At 37.8% G+C, this 20,313-nt stretch overlaps 1 pseudogene; it reads right to left on the bottom strand.

Annotated features, from left to right (window-relative positions):
- Positions 1–1,599: 1,599 nt before the first annotated feature.
- LOC131681024 (hydroxysteroid dehydrogenase-like protein 1) overlaps positions 1,600–20,313 on the bottom strand; it is a 63,550-nt pseudogene continuing 44,836 nt past the window's right edge.

Genomic DNA, 20,313 nt, shown 5'->3' with positions numbered 1-20,313 from the left:
TTTAGTTGATATACTTACCCCCAAATTATGTACAAAATTTTGTACATAATTTTGTACATAATTCAAATCATAACAAAAACTAAACATGTCCAGGGAACAACCACTGTAACTCAACCAAACATTGGAATGTAACGCCATGTATATTTTGGGGGGAACTAGTTATTTTTTTTTTTTTTTCAAAACGCAAATAGTGTCATGAATACGAGGTATATTATCCATAATTTCAGGAACCTGGTCACGATTTTCGTAAATCGTTTAGTTCACGGTATCATTATTTTTTGTTCATGAATTTATAAACAGATTTTTTTCGCGTATTCAGAACGGATTAGGAGATTTTTAAAATCTCGAAGAAAGGATCCGAACCACAGAAGTATTTGCATTTAGGTGCATTTCTTCTACCAGAATAAACGCACAACATCATTTCAAATTTGACACATTTTCTAATAATGCCACTTCCGTTTACATGAGAATATTCTTCATTTTGACAAAAAATCTGCTCTCTCATTGACAGTCCTGTTGGGTTTAAATGTAATATTTTCTTCATCAATGAAGATTCAAAATTAAACAGCTACAAACGTTTTCTCTCCTAAAACTGGATCGAACCCAAAATAAAACAAAGAAAACCGTTGCCTGTCCCTGCTGCTCCATTTTAATTGACCGAGTTTTCCTTTCATCGAGCACTTCGTCACACACAGGGAACCGAAAATCAAACCCACCTCCTTCCTCCTTATACCCAAATTTGATCAGATGGTTTCGCGGTTTTTCGTTTGTTGTTTTTTTTTGATTCGCGAAACAGAAGCCGTTACTCGGTATTCTCAATCACATTCCCGCGCGATATCAATTCAGAACAGGCCGGAACAATGATCCATAAATTGTTCGGCACGATAAACTTATTAACGAAGCCAGAATACCGTACAGATTTCGGCGAAAGCTGGCATCACTGACAAAAGAGCCAAAAAACTCGCAAAGAAAAAAAAGCACAAACCACGAACAGGAAAAACCGATAACCAATCGCGTTGCGTCCTTTCGGCGAGGGCATTCTTCACCTTGGACGGCCAACTTGGATCGCGATCCCGAACACCTCTGACCGACCGCGTGCTGCGCGAGAGTGCCCAACCGCCTACTTTTTCGCGCACCAGTGCAAGTGTGTACGTGTGTGTGTGTGCGGTTGTGTTAAGGGCCCTTTTAAAAAGCACTTTGTCACGAAATAGGAGGGAGGCAGGGTGGTGCACCGGCATTTCGCCGATTTTTATAATTTATATATTTTTACGGTTTGGCCGGTTTGCGTCCTCTTGCTGGTGCCATTGTGTTGCTTGTCCCTTCGCAGTAGGTTACTGGTTGTTTTTTTTTCTGCATTCGTTTTTGGTTCGAAGGATGGAACTTTTGCGAGCAGGATAAGCGGGGGAAACGATCGGCGGTCGACCAATAAGTGGAATTCTTTTTATTCAACTCGTTTTGCACTGTTTTTTTTCTCGATCTGCTGGTCAGTTGAAACTTGAATCGTGATGAATTCCATTTGTTGCATCGATTTTCTTTTGATTACATTTTTTTGGCAGAAGTTAGTGATATTAATAAGTAAATAAAATATTTAAATAGATCTTTCATTTATACACACACTCTGAGAGGATAAAATTGCTAAAGTTAATGAACCTTATTAGCTGTACCTTTAATGATACTGCCTATGATTCGCACGGTTGCCTTCAAAGGAAGCAGTGGATACCAACAGACCTGCAATATTATAGATCACTAAATTTGCTTGCTTGTTCGTAGAAAAGAACCAAATACAACCTGTATACAGTGGAACCAATGTCCGCAGGTGTGCCACGTTTTCCCAATCAAAAACACTCCATGCCGGGCAACCTGTTCGGCACTCAGAATCACAATATACCAGGGCATCTTGTCGTAGAATGTTCGACTGAGATTCGTTCGGACCATGCCGGGTGTCACGAGCTGACATTCGACACCCGTTCCGCGTAGTTCATCCTGCAGCGCCACACTCAGGCTCTTCAAATAGGACTTTGTCGCTCCGTAGGCGGCCATATACGGAACCGGAACGTCTCCGGAAGTGGATGCTATATTTATCACGATTCCCCTCCGGCGTGCCTTCATCCCGGGGAGGACCATTCGCATCAGCATCGTAGCGGACATCATGTTGATGTGGATCAAATCGAGCAGATCCGTTTCCGAAATTCGATCGAAGCTGACCAGTGGCGGTAGGAAACCAACGTTGTTTACTGTTCACGGAAAAAGTTAGTGGAATCGCAACAAAAACAAATCACTTCACCAACCTAGCAGTCCAATATCAAACTCTGCCAGCTGCTGCCGCAAACGATCGTAGTCTCCGGACCATTGGCGAAATCCACGGCAATCCATTTAGTCTCAACGTCATACTTTTTCTCCAGCTCGTGGGCTACTTTGATCAATTTGGACTCGGTTCGTGAAATCAGTAATATTTTTAACCCTTTCTCAGCCAATTTTTCCGCGTAGCACTTGCCAATTCCATCCGTCGCACCGGTGATCACTGAAGGCAGATCAGTTGCAAATTAGGTCGGAAGGAGAGTCCAACTACCTTCTACCTTACATACCTGCCCACGGTCCATACCGTATCGGAAGTTTCTCCCGCCACAACAAACACCGAATTGATCCCCAAACAATTCCGCACAGAGGCTCTAGAAAATAGTGATAAAGCCACAGGACGGTAGCGTACACACCGGCCAAGCAAAGCAAATCCTTCACGATGGAGATCATCTTCGGAACTGTTTCGACCTGACCCAGCGACGACGCTAGATTCAGAAAATAATAGTTCCAACACGCTTCAAGCTACCGAAGCTCGTATAAAATAGCTCCGCGGTGGGGAAGCAAAAACTTCCCCGACAGTCTAGTCTAATACACGATAAAAACGTTATAACTCATTTGATGAGTAGCAGTTTAATCTGTAATTGTTACGCCGCACGCAGAAGTACACAAACAAGTGCCTAACATTTCCGTAGGTTCGCGTAGAAACATCGAAGAAAGCAATTATGTAAATAGAAGAGGAAAACTACCGTGAATCAGCGTACTTGGGTGTATTGGTTACGATGCTGCGCCAACACACGTGGGACCGAAGTCCGAACGTGACCTGCGAATTTACGCGCGGTAATAGCTCCATACGCTGGCTGCCTCATTACGCCTGACCTAGCGTAATACAATTAACGGAATTCGTATAGAATGGGAGGTAATTACTGTTCTGTTGAGTGCGGTTTCGGAAAGTGGCGGGGATTTTTTGCTGTATCTTCTATGGTCGGAGATGGTTTGAAACGGAGCTGTCATGGGTGCATATAATGCCCAATGATTGTAATAATAAAGATCGGCAACAATTAGCTTTTCGTGCTAAAACCATAGATACAGTAACTTACTACGACAGTAACCTAAATGAAATGAATTTGGTTTAGTTCTACAATTTAACACCGAGTTATGGATGGGAAAGTGAATACCCCCGCTTGACTTTATTTATTTAAATCTTCATTGAACTGAAATCAGTGCTCAAATTATTTTTTTCATCTTACGTGATGTAGCATAATATAATATTTCCAGAGGCTAATCCAGACTACCAACTCACGAAGAAATACTCAAAATTTCGCTGGGCACTACGTACTAAATCTTTTGAAGTAGTAGGAGAAAGATAACTGAAGCGGAAAGGAGCTAATCTTGAAAAGAGAAATATAAAGTTCTGTAGATGCTTGTCTGAGTCAGTTCCCATTGTCTTGAAATTTTATGACTAGACACATCATTCAAATGAATTAAAATATCCAAAGTAATTAGTGTGTCAATGCCTAGGAAGTTTCTTTCAATATAACATTAGAAAACGTGTAACTCTTCTACTGTGTATCCCAGTAAAGCTCAGCAGCAAGAGCCGCCTCGAACTGGGTCTCAGGGCCAGCTTACTACTGGGTAATCGGAAGGGTTTCGCGGACAAATGTGCAGGGTACTATCCCCTAACCGAATGCAGGCTATGGAATTATTAATTTGAACAATTGAAATGAAGGAGACTTGATAATTTATTAAAAGAAACTAATTTTGTATTAAAAATGGCAGCCCTAAGTTTGCGCCGCTAAAACAACAAAAATGATCCATAAAAAATTGAAAACTATCTATAACAAAAGTTGTTCATGTTCCCTAAAACAAAACTGAAAATCCCTAAAACAGTGTGAATGATCCATAAAAAAGGGTGATTTGATTCATAGATTATGTAAAATTGAACCATAAAATGGTCGCAAAAGAGCAATAAAATAGTAATAAAAGAGCAATTAAAATCAACCAATTCCCCGTAAAAATATTGTAAATGTCCCATAAAATGATAAAATACGTTCAATAATATCGACAAAAATGTTCCACGGTATTACAAAAATGGAGCAATAAAATGTTAGAAAAAGTTTCATAAATTTGATAAAAATGTTTGCTAAATAATTTTTCTTGGTCAATAGAAGATGTAAAAATGAACATTAGAAATACTATGTATTGATTCATATATCGAACGTTAAATTATGGTTCATGGATATTTACAAAACGATTTATAAGAAAAGAAAATGTAAAACGATCCATTAATATGTGCTTATGCACCAGAAAAATTAAACTTAATGAATTCATGCGAAATTTTACATTTTGTAACATTTTATGGAACATTTCCAAAATTTTTATAAGGCATTTGTTGATTTTAATTGCTCTTTTAACACTATTTTAGTGCTCTTTTCGGACTATGCTATGGTTCAATTTTACATAATCTATGGATCAAATCGCCCTTTTTGATCCAAATCAATCACACTGTTTTAGGGATTTTCGGTGTTGTTTTATGGAACATGGACAACTTTTTTATGGATCGTTTTACAATTTTTTATGGATTATTTTAAATATTTTATATGCAATCCCCTTACGGAACCGTCTATGGTGGTCAATCAGTGGCGGATCCAGGGGGAGGGTCCTGGGGGTCCGGACCCCCTCCGAAATTATTTTATTTGTTGAGAGGATTTTAAATGGGTTTAAATTTTATATTAGTTTCAAACTCAAAATAATTCCAAAAAAATTTTACCAGCAAAACTGATACTCATTAAATAAGATTATTACGCATTACGAATTGTACAATTTTCATTTTAAAATCGAAAATTCGGACCCCTCCCGAAATTTTTTTCTGGATCCGCCCCTGTGGTCAATGTAGCCAACGAAAGTTTGGTTGGCCGTCGGTGACCTATAACTGCAAAATTAAGTTGTTTGAGAGACATTTTAGCGAATTTTTTTTACCTTTTTTGCTTTCATCGGTTTGAATTGCAATTGGCTGTTATTCTGAACTTAGATACTTCCGCCGGGGCTTCCGGAACCGATGATGGTTGCCAATGTGACCAAAGAGACTTTGAATGGCTGTTAGTGACCTAATACTACAAATCGAAGCAGTTGTGGTCACATTTTGGAAAAATTTCGACATTTTCTGCGTGATCGTACTCATCCCCCTGTAATTCCGGAACCGGAAGTCGCATTCATTAGAAATTCAATAACAGCCTATAGAAACGTTGCACCTTTCATTTGAGACTAAGTTTGTCAAAATCGGTTCAGCCATCTCTGAGAAAAATGAGTGACATTTTTGGTCACATACACACACAGACGCACATACACGCACATACATACTCAGTCACCCCTCTGCCCGGAGTATGCGACTGTGCAGGATACACCGGAACACGTGGTCTTCGAATGCCCTAGGTTCGAAGAAGCTCGTAGAGGTATACCTGGTATGACAGTGGACAATATCGTCGAACAGATGTGCCACGACGAACATACCTGGGACGCTGTCACCAGAGTGGTTACGAGCATACCCTCCGAGCTGCAGAGGAAGTGGCGAAGGGACCAACAAGAAGCCACAAATCGGGTTTCGAGAGAAATTCCGCCGCCGGGAAACTCGTAGTACGTGACGTAGCACCGAGTTTGGGTCGTCGGGGTGCCTGTGACTGGACGTCCAGCTTCACCGGAATCGCCGGACCGATTTCGACACCCTACTGGGTAGCTCGTGAGTAGACTAGATCCACCACCGGGGATTAGATCGAGTAGATCGGGACGACGCGGAGAGCTAAATGGCTCACAAAAACGAACGTCGGTTTCAGGAGAACAAGCTAGATCCATAGTTGGGTCTAGACCGAATAGGTCGCGAACAAGTGAGGGCGGGAGTTGAATGGCTCATCGGGAAAGTAGAGCGAAATGGAACGAGAGGGAGTCAAAGGGTTCAAGAAATTGTGGTGCTAATACAAAAGAAGAATCGGTATCGGGAGAGCTTCCTTCACTGGAGAACTCTCCGTCGGCGTAAGCTAGATTCACCGCCGGGGACTAGACTGAGTAGACCGCGAAGAGACACCACCAGTCGCGAGTCGTCGGGGCACGCCCTGCTCCACCGGAATCGCCGAACTGACCTCGACACCTGGCTGGTTGGCTCGGCCTCGGGAGAATTTCTCTCGCCGAGGAACTCTCCGTCTGAGTAGGCTAAGCCAACCGTCGGGGACTACACTGAATAGGTCGCGAACAAGTCGGGAGCTAAACGAGTAAATGGCACTGAATGGTACGAGAAAGGAGTTGCTGTGCTAACTGGCACAAGGGAGCCGAGTCGTGGTGCTGAATGGCATAAAGGAGTCCAAGGGCTCGGTGAATTAGACAATCTTGCCGCAAAGACAAAGTTTGCCGCCCAGATTGTCTTCGTAGGGGAGGAGCACTAAGTCTCGACTTATAGCCAGCTTTCCGACTGCCATGCAGAAATTGCCAGTCTGTGTGGATGGTGGAGAACTGGTGCACAGTGGCTCAAAACAGCGTTTAGAGGTACTTAATTCATTGGAGTCAAAACTGTCCATATTAGCGATTTCACATATTCTACAATGTTTGTGTGTGTAAAAAGCGCCATCTTTTGGTAATATTATTATTTTTTTTTAAATTATCATAGTAGGCTACAGAAAATTTAACTTTTGAACCAAAAGAGATAGCGCTTGGCTGTCTTCGACAAAGTTGTAGAGGAGAGTATTTTTATAAATTTTGCAGAAGACATGTTGTCTCTGTCACTCCTAGTAATCGAGTTATGAGAAGTTCTCTATGGTGAACTCCTTCATTTCCTTTTTTTTACTTATAACTTTTTTATTTCTGATTTTTCGCATTAACAATGTTCTAAGAGATTTTTTATCATCATAAAACACACAACTTTTCCAAAGAGACCAGATAGCTGTGAATGCTGTGTAAAGACTTATAGCTGATTTTGAATTAATTTTGGCCTGTTTTTGAACCCGTGTAACTTCACTATCGGCAAAAATTGTAATTATACTATCAATTATTCTAATAGGACTAGGTTTCATCTACAAAACGAAGGTAAAATTGTTTGTCCATAAGCACCCGTTCAAAAGTTATACACTTTTGAAAACTTTTTGTCTGGCCCTCCTGAAGTCGCGTGAATGGCTCACTGAACGAGTAGGCGCTGGTGTTCAAAGACGCTGGTGTTTTGTTCGCTTTTAATGTGGGTGAACATGCAGGTTATCAAAGTCACCCCGGAAAACGAAAATGGACTTCAACTTGAAATCATTTTTGGAAAATTAGCTCTAAGCGGACAATTTTAGGTAAAACAATCCAATCTTATCCTCCATACATCAGTACATGGTTTAAAAATATTAAACTTGAAAAAAATGTGTTGCGTCTAACAATATGCAATGATTAATGCGAAAAGTGATCAATGGCACTCCGGTTTACGGTACTAAGATTACTACCTTAAAAACTGTATGAACTGTAATTTTCTAATGAGAAGTTCGAAAGTTCAAGCATTTTATGTATTTTTTCTAATATTTTTTCATAATGCCAATGGCAAAAATTGTCCAAGCTATGCGAAATTTGGCATCTGAGCTAACTTTAACACTTGCCACAATATGAAAGAGGCCAGGCATTGTAATTCTCTCTCACTCACGCGAGAAGTAGCTTATCCGATGTCCAACTTTTCCGATATAAAATGAGTCGCAAAGTTCTCCGTCTCCACAAATAGCGTGAGAATGATTTTCCGGATAAAATTTATTTGACTTTTTCCTTCTCATCGGAGAAGGTGATAAAATTTTAATTTCGTGGAAATCAATTAAAACCTCAAAAAATACACTTAATTACAAAGAAAAGCGGCAAAGAAGTTTGAAATTTTCCGTGTTTTGGAATAACGACAGCAAAGCAGCGAACGCAAAAAGGATACAGTGATAAACTCATTCACTCATTTTCCGGCTGTTTTATTTATCGGGAGAAATAACACGTTGTATTTATCCGGAGAAGTTGTGTGAGTGCCAATAGCTTTTCGGGCAAGTTTTTATTGTCGCAGTAGCAAACTATCCGGGCGCATTTACTCATATGAGCGATAAATGCAATGCCTGGAAAGAGGGCTTTGAGAATCCCAAAAAATGCAATACCGTCTACTGCAAAAACACTAACTTCGAAAGCTTTACTTTCAAAAAGTTACAATATACTCCTAACTGAAAAATATTGCAGTGAAAACCCGTTTTTAGCAGCCCCAAATTTTGTGAGCTTTTCGAAGGGATTTCGTCAGCTAGTTAGGGTTATGAGGCTATGTCTACGGAACATTGTTGAATATTTTAACAGCTTCGGTTTATTCAAGGAAATAAATAAATATGTTTTATCAGTGCACCCATTTTGTCAACCAAAGATACACCAAATGGGCTGATAAAAACGGGTCTTCTGTGTAGTTGTTAATTTGCTAGAAAATATTACCAGTTGGACAAACAATAAACGTACGCGAAAAAAAAGTAATGTAGAATCCTTTTTGCGAAAGAGACTTCAAAAACGGACTGCAGAAAAATTCATTTTAAATTTACACAGAAATCAAAAGAAATAGAAATACGATGTTGAATAACGAATTATAGGGTAATAAGACAAATTTGGACCCCTCCTTATTTTGAACGCTTTTCATACATTGGCCTCCTTTACTGCAAATTCCTCAAAATTCGTTTAGTTTGATGAAGCTAATTACTTTCTTTGATTGGTTTTTAAGTCTCAGTATTATTAGTTCATCTTTAAATTCTCCAAATTAATCAAAATACATAGTTGAGAAAATGTCATTGAAAATGATTCATAATTCCATGATTGCCAAGAGAAATCGGAAGAAATGATGCATTTTTAAATTGGATTTCACAGTACAATTCAATTATTTTTCAATGACTGGATTGCACGTTTTATGTATTTAAAAAGGTTCGTTTGGAATTTTTTACTATGAAGTATAAAATGTGTGTGCAAAATATGTCGTAGAAATAATGGTGCTAAATTATATTGGACACAGCTTATAGATTATATTTCTTAGTAATAGTATTTTTTATTATTTTAGAAAAACCTAAATGTAAAATTATCAACTAGCGATAGGTCAAATACAGATTATATTCGGATTTCTTTTACAATCATTGACAAGTCTATGAAAATTAGAGCAATTAAATGTTCTTAATTTTTCTCTATTGTAGGATAATAAGTAAAATTTGAATGTTCCGACAGAGAAGTTTTCCTAATAATGACATTGTTAATTCGTTAAGAAAATAAATTTAGTTGCGTCCTTCTCAAATGGTCAAAATTATAGTTTTAATTAAAACTTTTTAATGCTGACTGCAGACTTTATCAATTATTTTTTTAAGTTCGGTTGCGGTAATACCGTGAGGTAAAAGCTCCTTTCCCGCACCGCATCCGCGGGAAAAAGTTTCTTCCCGCACCGCAGATCTTGCGTGTTTTTGTTTTGTTAATATTTATTAGTTAAAAGTCGGTTGTGCAAAAGTAATAGCGCGCTACTTGAATATTGATACCGAATCTAAAAAATCTTCTGCATGTATTAAAGCTCACCTTTCCAATGCTTTTAACCAAAGAATGTTATTATTATTTCATTATTATAACCCCTTAACCATAGTTCAGTTTGTGTAGCTTAGTCGAAAAAACTGAAAAAACCAATCAATATACTACCTGTGCATGAGACGACGTAGAGCCAGTGGCAGAGGCGACGAAACACTTTACGCCTGAGTGGGTAGAAAGCATAGGGTGAGGGGTTCATTAGTAATGATTTTTTCCCTTTTCGCAATGCACACGCTTACATTACATTCACATTAAGTCACGTTCGTTTATGCAAATAGAATTGTGGTACATCGATGTTTTCAAATGTGTGTAGTGCGAGATACATGCGTTGCACATCTAAATTGTTTGAAATGGTTCAAAATTTCGAGTGGGTGATTACCCACTCAGTTATTTTCGAGTGGGTAGTACTACCCATACTACCCACGCTTTCCGCCGGCCCTGGCCAGTGGTAGTCAAATAAACATTTTTATGGTAGCTTTTCAAGTGGCCCCATAAGCTTGCAGTGTTTGCTGACATTGCGTTGCGTTGCGTTGCGTAAGCACGGTATATTTCGTAGATTGCAGACTGATGACTTTTATTTCCAGCCAGACTACTCGAGGAGCGTTGTTTGGTAATAACAATTGATCCAGACAAAGCGAGAATTTCGCCTGAGAACCACCATCGCGGGCCACGACCGTCTTGGGATATGAGAAAGGAAGTGTTGATGTGGTACTTACGTAACGGAAGGCCCCGACTCAGTGACACTCCCATAAGTACCACGGATTGGGTAGTGGGTAGTCAGGATTCGCCTCAAGTATGCGATCCCAAGTAACAATCCAAATGTTATATTTAAGTTTTATGGTAGTTTTATCAAGGAATTACATAGCGAATCTGATTTTAACATTGCTTATGAAAATATATGCTTGATGGGGTTTAAAAGTACTTCAAGAACTCTTGAAGAAATATCCATAAAACTACATATTTAGTAAGAGTAATTAGTCTTATGAGCAGTTTTAAGAGACTCTTGAGCCTCTTCTTAAGACATCGCTTTCCAATCTCCTTAAAACCAAAAGATAGCTTTATGATATTCTTATTGAAGCATAATGTATCTTAAGAATGCTACCATGAAACCTTCTTGAAGCTTTAAACGAAGTGAAAATACTCTTGCATAAGAGCGTTCTATAATAAACAAACAAACTGTAACGACTGACGGGGTATGTGACGTATCCCAATGGAGAAGCCGTGACATATGCCTCAATCATATATAAACAGCCAACTCGATGATTACAAATTATTCATTTAACTTTGCAAATCTGTGATGCTGTACATATAGCGAGATGTCGTTAGTTGTTCATATAGTTCTATTTAACATGCGTTGTTGAAATAAATCAACAATTTTTAGATGGAATTGTAACTACCATAATAATTAATCATAGGCATTTTTATTACAACATTGACATTTTCAATGTTAAATAGACTGGATTTATGGCGATCTTCCATCTAACATTTCTGTCTTGAAAAATTCCTATTAGTCTTATTCAAGTCCAACAGCTCTTCTTAAAGTGTATCATAAAAATGAATTTATCACGATCTTGAAAAAATACTATTACTCTTGAGCAAGAATAATTAGTTTTAATAAGATCTTATGGCGGTTTCAATTTAATCCAATGACAAGTAGAAGCGTCGTGGATATTTTTAGCGCTTCGAAATGGTAGCCATTAGCATAAGAATTAAAATAATAACTTTTTTTCATATACTGAACTGATTCTCACTGATCGAAATGCATTTCTGAGCTAGAAAACTGTTTATGCACGTTTAATCCAAAATATGACAATTATGAAAATTTACACATACTATTGAATTTTCGAAACGATTTAAAATTTCCTATAAAAATCAATGTTTTAAAGATTGTTTTACGGCGCGTTGAATTTTTCGCACTTTTATATTGCATATTATTGGAAAACTGGCAATCGCATGCAAATTTTCCCAATTATGAGCTTAAAAAGCTGGTCACTTATATTATCGATTTTTATTTGTATCCATTTTGGTAAAGGAATGTCATATGATGGATATATTTTTCCCCCAAGCTGATTCTTTTCGTCTATACACCAAGCTCTCTATCTAACAAAGCATTTTCGTAGCGCACTAGGAGTGTTCTTGAAGTAAATCAAAAAACTATCAAGACTTATGGTAATCTTATATTAGTTTTAAGCAGCTCCTGAACACCACTATAAGAATGTATTGATAAAAGTTTAAAGTTTTAAGAAAACTTTGGAAAATACTCTTGAGAACCATCTTAAGAATGGGCCTTTTTCGTCTTAAGAGGGGTTTATGGTTGTCTTGAAGCAGTGTTGTAGAGTAATTGATTTTAAGTTCGGTTTTGTGAAGCTAATTTTGAAGATATCTTCAAGGGTACCATAAAACCAAATTTGTTACTTGGGGATGCGACCGAGAACATATTTGAGTTTACTGACTGTAGGATACGTAAATGTTCAAGATGTTAGGGTGGTTAACCTCTGGGTAACCGTTTAGCGAGAGTTTGTTTCATTGAAAACAACTTGAACTCCGGACAGCCGGCTGTCGGGAGTGTTGTCGATAATATAAAATGTACCATAAACAATTAGTTTTAAGGGATGCGTCAGTCTGTATAAATCTCAGGGTATTGGAAAATTGGTATTGTGAACCATTCATAAATTATGTCACGCAAAGATTGCCTAATACTAGCAAACTCTCTCTCTCTCTCTCTCTCTCTCTCTCTCTCTCTCTCTCTCTCTCTCTCTCTCTCTCTCTCTCTCTCTCTCTCTCTCTCTCTCTCATATAACCACTTCTTTATCTCCTTGGTCTAATACGAACCGAATGATTTCAGTTTTTCCCTTTTTTGTAAGAGCACATTACTGCCGCTACATGCAAAAGTGTCCAAATTTTATGGAATTTCTTATATATATATATATATATATATATATATATATATATATATATATATATATATATATATATATATATATATATATATATATATATATATATATATATATATATATATATATATACAGGGTGTTTGGTTCATGATTAAGAATCTCTCGGGTGGTGATAGACTGCCATATTTGGAGAAAAAAATTGTTCTACACATACCATCAAATCTCAACCGTTACAGAGTTATTAAACTTTTTGTGTAAAAAACTTATTTGTCTTAAAATACCTCTAACTTTAAAAGTATAGTTTGTATTTTAAATGTTTTAGTTCCATTCGAAAGGCGAGAAAATTTCGCATTGAGTGATGCCCTCACATGTTTCAGCTAATGAGTTTAAGTAGCCTTTTCAAAGTAATTTATTGAAAATTAAACAATTTTAAACGATTTTTTGTTCATTTATTGAAAATCCTAATAGTTAACCTCATCATTTTAATAATTCAGATTGTTAGTCTTGATGAGCTGCTTAATTCGTTCGACATGATACACTTACCTTTTCTTATTTTCACGATTTTTGGTTATTCAGCTTGGATATTTTTATCTCATTTTCACTAGTACCACCTCTAATTGAAAAATTATGGCACTTATTGTACTTTTTTTCTTTTTATTCTAAAACCAGGAAAATTCTACAGTGAAAAATGTATTAATACCTTTCAGTTAAGTGAATTTAGTATTCTTTTAAATGTAAATTAGTTTAAAGTTAGTGCTATTATTAGCATTTTCATTAATTTTCTTTAAATAGTAAATAATAAACATCACCATTATTATCACGAAAATAATGCATCTCAGCAAGTTCTACAGTTCTTTCTTTGACTCCATTCAATTATCTCTTTTGGTTTCGACGCAAAATCGTTTTTATCACATCGTTTCATATGCAAAAATAACGATTTCGAACCCACTACATTTGTGGCGAGGTCACGCTGTGTTAACTATTAAATAGCAGCAAAATGAAAAGAGATATAGACAAAGTGTCAAATAAAAAGTTATAGAGAACATTAAGGGGCATCAAATGAATAATAGTAACGATAAATTTTGTTGATTAATAATTAGAATAATTAAAAAACTCTCCAAAAAACACAAATTTTGAGTTATTTCGTTAGTAAGAAATCATTTAGTACACTTAACAAAAAGATATTTGTACATACACTGATAGGAAATTTTCTCAGCTTTCCAATTAAATCTTGTAAATAACGATATAAAGCATATTTTTTAGATTAGAGTCTTTTAAGCACTTGCAAGTCGGTTACAGGAAAAGTATAGTAATGAAATTACAAAGAAATGAGAAGAGGTAGAAATATGACGTCCAAGAACAAATTATGAATTGTCCTAAAACCCAACTTTTGGATAATGGATATTGCTATAATCATACTTCATTATTTCGAGAAAATTAGCAAAAACCTCCTCAAAAACACAAACTTTTAACTACTTTACAGCTAAAAGGTAATTAAAACTAATTACTTAAAAGATATGAGAACACCATTGAATAGGAAATTTTCTCACCTTTCGAATGGAACTGAAATATTTAAAATACAAAGTATACTTTTAAAGTTAGAGGTATTTTAAGACAAATAAGTTTTTTACACAAAAAGTTCAATAACTCTGTAACGGTTGAGATTTGATGGTATGTGTAGAACAATTTTTTTCTCCAAATATGGCTATCTATCACCCCCCGAGAGATTCTTAACCATGAACCAAACACCCTGTATATATATATATATATATATATATATATATATATATATATATATATATATATATATATATATATATATATATATATATATATATATATATATATATATATATATATATATATATATATATATATATATATATATATATATATATATATATATACATGGCATAATCGTGCGTAAAACGGCCGAATGCGTCAAAGCACATGACGTGCTCCCCATCCCATTTATGTCACAATTTGTCATAGCTCTTTCCCCCAATAGCGCGGAAAAAATTATAAATGGTCCTTTATAGGTACTGTAAAGACCCGTTTTTATCAGCCCCTCGACGATTTTTAAGCTGATAAAACAGGGACATTGATAAAATCGGGACATATATTTTTCTGTCTTTTTAATAAACCGACGCTCTTAAAATACTCTTCTTTGTTCCTTAGTTATAGCCTTGAAACCTTTTCTGGTTATTTACTTTAAGTTCCGCTTAAGGGGGTCTGTCAGTGCAAAATTTAAAAAAAAATTAATATTTTATTTTTGCATTTTTCGGATCTCTAAGATAAGAAATATATGCCCAAAAAAGGATTTACTTGAATTCAACTTGGATAAGCTTGCAGTGTTTGCTGACGTTAGTACAACAGTTCTACAGCTTTTTCGTCTACCCGAGGAGGAGTCTTTAATAAAAAAAATCATATTTCACTGACCCGACTGTTTTCTGTTGGTTTTAGGGTCTAAACGAAGAAATAATAACAGCCGGCAACGAGAACAAAAACATGCTGAAACACAAATACGCCAAAATACGTAGTATTAGTTACAATTAATGCAGTTCATGACCCGCGGCACAAAGAGGCAAACAGGAAGGAGGTAGTTAGGTAGAGGAAACCAGGCGAAGGATACCTGATAAGAATCTGAGTTGACATATGTCCTCTTACCGTTAGCTGTAATTGATTCTGAATGCAAATGTTTTTCAGTCTAGTATGTTTGAAAAGGTGTCTTTAAAATAGTCACCCCCGGATTCTAGTAGATCCTCACAATTCAAACTCGAATCGAAGACGACCCCGTCACATTCAACCCGATTAGCTGGTGCATATACTCTGTAAGGGAAGCCACTTTTGCACGGGCCTATTGCCCAGTGCGGAATGGTACTAGATACAACAATAGAGAATGTACTATTATGGTGGTACTTAACTTGTAAATGTAACGGAATCTAGGCGGCCTACAACAAAAAGAAACACTGCTTTGCTGACCGAGATCCGAAGCCTCGAAGAGGTGGAGAACACACACGATAATCTTGAAAGTGGATTACTCTATTCATTATTGCGTTACATTACACGGACTGGGATGATCGACTTATCGGTCTGAGAGACACCAAACGAATGACTGCCTTTGCGAGTGCAGTGGAAGTTTTAGGATATTAGTATCTTTAATTGTAGTTAATGGAATCACACTTTTCTTGTACTAATCAGTCGTAAAAATGTTTATCACTCCTGTATAAAAATTCGAAGCATGTATGGCTTCCATAAAGAACGTAAAAACTGATTTTATCAATTGAAAGCTACGTTGAAAATCGTTCGATTTATTTACAGTCATCACTTTGGTTATGAAGCATGTTTTATTTAAGTTTTTCAATTATGAATAAACAATGTTAAAACATGCTAGAAACTTCATTAAGTATGATTATGAATCAAAACTAGATCTTCTCTGTCGAGAGCTAACACAATTCCGATATAAATAATGTTTCAAATTCATTTCCAAAAACAGGACGCGAGGTTTACCTTTTCGTTATTTTCAATGCACTTCACTTAATTGAGGGGGATTTGATGAAGATTTGGTTTTTAACAATAACCACTTTTCTCGAAGAAAAAGATTAAAACGAGAAATGTTGTAAAATTAAATTCGAATGACCTGCAGTGCATTGTGGCTGATGCACAGTTTGTTGTCTTAATTTCTCCGCTCTTTAATTATTCAAATCACCCGTATTGTCGGTTCACGGTATTTCATCCGCCGGTGACTCCGATCAATCCATCATCCTCATTGTCATAAATTTTACAAGCTTTGTTTTTTGTTTCCTCCACTTGCACTCGGAACACTGAGAACAAATTACCCCCAAATTGGCCCTCAAAAACCGGAGCTCGTTAATCATACTCCCATGAAATGCATGCTGGTAAATTTCTAGAGCACTTCCACTCCAACTCCCCTCACATTTGTTGTCCAGCGGGAACTTCGAAATCAAACAAAATTTATGAATTTTCGAGCGATAACACTTCTCACATCGTAAGTTCACACTAGCTTTTCGCGGCTCCTCGAGGCTACTCAGCTGCCGTGAGGTCTTCATTTCCTTGCGCTGCTGCCTGCGTTAATTTGGTTCGGTATAGGTCCTAGCAAGCCAGAAAGCCGAAAAGCAAGGGTCCACCGAATGAATGTACAAAATTGCACGGTAATAAATCATTGCATTCGGTTCGGTTCCCTCCACACATGCACGCATGCAAACTTTTGATTTTTTTCCGACATTCCGCAACAGGTTCAATCAGCGGAAACCTGATCCTTTTTGCGAGGACGCGAGATCAATCAGATGGCGCGGTCTTCTGGTTTGAATTATTTTACACGGCTGTCCTTCACGCGGACAATATCCGAAACGGTGCGCGTAATACGATCATTGCGAATCGAATCCGATCTCAGTAGCCTGAGCAAATATGTATTTATCTTCGCGACCGGGCGACTTGATGCGATTACCGAAGGGTGGTATGCACTGGGCAACCTTGTATCTGCGAACACGCCACCGACTGGGCGAAGCTTATCGGAAGGGTACGACTCCCGCTGTGACTGATTCGTTTGGGTTTGTGATAAATGACTTTCGGAACTGGAACCCAACATGGGAGAGCCTATTGAGGTGAACGAGTGACCATTTTTGTAGCCAGGAACGATCGATGTCGATTTAATCTGAACAGAAGAACAGAAACTGGCACGAAACGCTCGGTTAGGGACACACGGACGGTGCTGCACGGGAAGCAGAGGCAACCGATGGGTAATGAATTTATTAACTCATCAATAACTTGTAAAACATGGTTGATGAGTGCGTTGTATTCTGCGTTGATTGAAAATCAATTATCGCGTGTGGTTTCCGTCTTTGGAGGTTCAATAAATCTCTTCTGTGCTTTTGAAATGACACGACGATTTTTGGTTGTGCTTTGTAGGTAGTTCGCGTGATTTCACGGAACGGATATTAATATGAGACAGCTCGGATTGTTGACGAGTACGAAACTATTAATGTTTGTGGTTGTGTGCTGCTCAAGGTCTTTTACTGTCTCCCTGCATGTAGAAGCCAGCAATAAAATTAAGCTTATTGGCTGATAGCCGCTGGCCAAATTGGCACAGCTTCAGTTTCTGATGCTTCACTATCCACTTATCAACTTACCTCCTTTTGGTCATACTCACGGCCGTAATCGATTCAGAAGAATTTCGTGCAATCGTGATTCGCATGATCATTATCTCCGGGAGTCAGGTCCCGAAAGTACCCCATTTCATTTGCGGTAAATTTATGCAACTGACCCCCTAATTGAGCAATCGAATTCAAATTAACACTCGCAATATTCCCATTCGCCGTTGCAGTTGAATAAACAAAATATAATCTGCTCGGGCAGCGCCAAAATACAATTCTCGTACCGCGAACACCCAAATTATACCACTCCGACATCGATACCACTTATTACAATTCGATACGGAAGAATCCCCTCTTTTTTTCGGCTGACGATTGGTCAGCCCCTGTGGAAACTGTAACCCGAAATGGCAACGAAGGTGCGAATAATGGATACTCCTCAATTAAGCAACTGAACTGGATGCAAATAAGTTCGGTGGAAAAAGACAAAACATTCCGCATTGTCTCGAATCGAAAAAAAAGATGCGCGGTTCGAAGATAATTGCGACTAAAAACAGCGCATTCGAGAGCACATGAACAGATCGAAGTAGACTGTTCAACCGAAGTGTAATCTGCCCTCCGCGATCCACAATTTCAGACCCCGCGCGCGCATTGCAGCCGCATCGCCGTTGCGAAATGTTTTTTATTATTTACGTGGCTATCTCAGAAGAGCCTGCTGCGTTTTTTCTGCTCTGCTTCCTTTCGCAACTCATAGTCCTACTCTGGTTTGACTCTAAGTAGTTCTCGGAGGTGATAATTACATCGTTTCCAAGTGTCAATAAAATAAATCTTTCATAGAAAATAGTTTGCGGTTCTGTTTGAGTGCGGACTGCTGTGGGGTGGCTTTGGTATTGGCCGATGTAAACACGATTAAAGGCTCCGATGCTAATTTGTTTTGAATTCTGCGGCCGAGTTTTACACCGAGTAATGAGACTTTGTGGCTTAATAACTTAACGGTAACGATCTGGATCATATCGGTGGTGGTTATGGTCTAATGAAGACGCTCAGAGCATGTCGTGTCATTATTGTATTTTAAAGATAACTGTACTGATTTGTGAAAAGCAATTTTTTTTTCGATGTGAGTTGTTCGATACTAAAAAATTTAAAAAGCGCTGGAAGCACCGAAAAATTCGCAAAAGCGAGCGCTAAAAAAAAATGAGGATGCTTTGGAATCAGAATAAATTGGCTCATTTATCACGTTCACCACTTTTTTTATTCATTTCGTTTATTTGATAGGCACAAATACGTTAGCTTGGCGGTGCCAAGTTCTTTTGTTTTTACATTTTCGATATCTTAAAACTAGGAGGTTACAATGTTGAAATATTTTTTTTACAAAAGAAAAGAAAGTTTACATCTATCTTAAAACTAGAAATAAGATTCAATATACAAGAGAGGGCCAAAAGATTTTTTTTATGAAAAATTTTAAAACAAGTTATTCAGTTTGATATACAAGAGGGAGAGTAATAGCATTTTACGAAAAAAATTACAGTTATCTTAAAACTAACAATTTAGTTTAGTACACAAAAGGGGGAACAAATATTTATGAGAAATTTCACAGATATCTTAAAACTAGGGATACAATTCTATTTACAAGATGGAGGACAAGAATTTCAATAAAGAGTAAAAATTACAGCTATCTTAAAACTGGGAATACGGAATACAAATTTGATTTTTTTAACGAAGACTTATGCTTGGTCAAGATATTCAAGGGGTGGCTTATTTCCACATCAGTGTAGCAGCAGTTGTATCAAGGACAGGGGAGAGAAGGCGTATCCAAGACAGGGGAGAGAAGTCGTATGGTGACAGGGAAAGAAGAGCACAACTTGCAATTTCGCTCAAACGGGAGATCAGCGAAACAAACTTGCGCCTCAGTCTAGTAAGTCGTCGAGTACCGGATTGGCGGATGGTATTCTTCGGACCCGCGGAGAATCCTTCAAAAGTCATCGGACCTCGAGTCGCTCTCGCTTCAGTTTCCTTCTATGCAGGCGTAGTGGTAAGGGCGACGGCGGTTACATAGTGGCACTGTGGAGCTGATCGGTTCCACAAGGCAGGAGGAAACTTCAAAAAACGAGAAATAAAAGAGAGGGGCTAAATTGGGATATTTATCGTTTTTATGAAAGTATAAATGAGGGACATATAGAGGAAATCACGATTTGCCAACATATCTCGGACTGGGACATTGGGTGGTCTACCTCGGGCCCGAAGGGAATCCTTTAACTGAGACCTGGCGTCCAAATACACGGCGCACACCCAGACAACGTGCTCGATGTCGTGATAGCCCTCGTCACAAGCGCACATACTACTTTCCGCAAGCCCAATACGCCGCAAATGCGCATCTAAGGTGTAGTGATTGGACATAAGTCGGGACATTACACGAATAAAATCCCGACCCACATCTA

The sequence above is a fragment of the Topomyia yanbarensis genome, chromosome 2 (genome assembly GCF_030247195.1).
Source record: "Topomyia yanbarensis strain Yona2022 chromosome 2, ASM3024719v1, whole genome shotgun sequence".
Lineage (NCBI taxonomy): Eukaryota > Metazoa > Arthropoda > Insecta > Diptera > Culicidae > Topomyia > Topomyia yanbarensis.
This window is presented reverse-complemented; position numbering and strand designations above follow the sequence as displayed.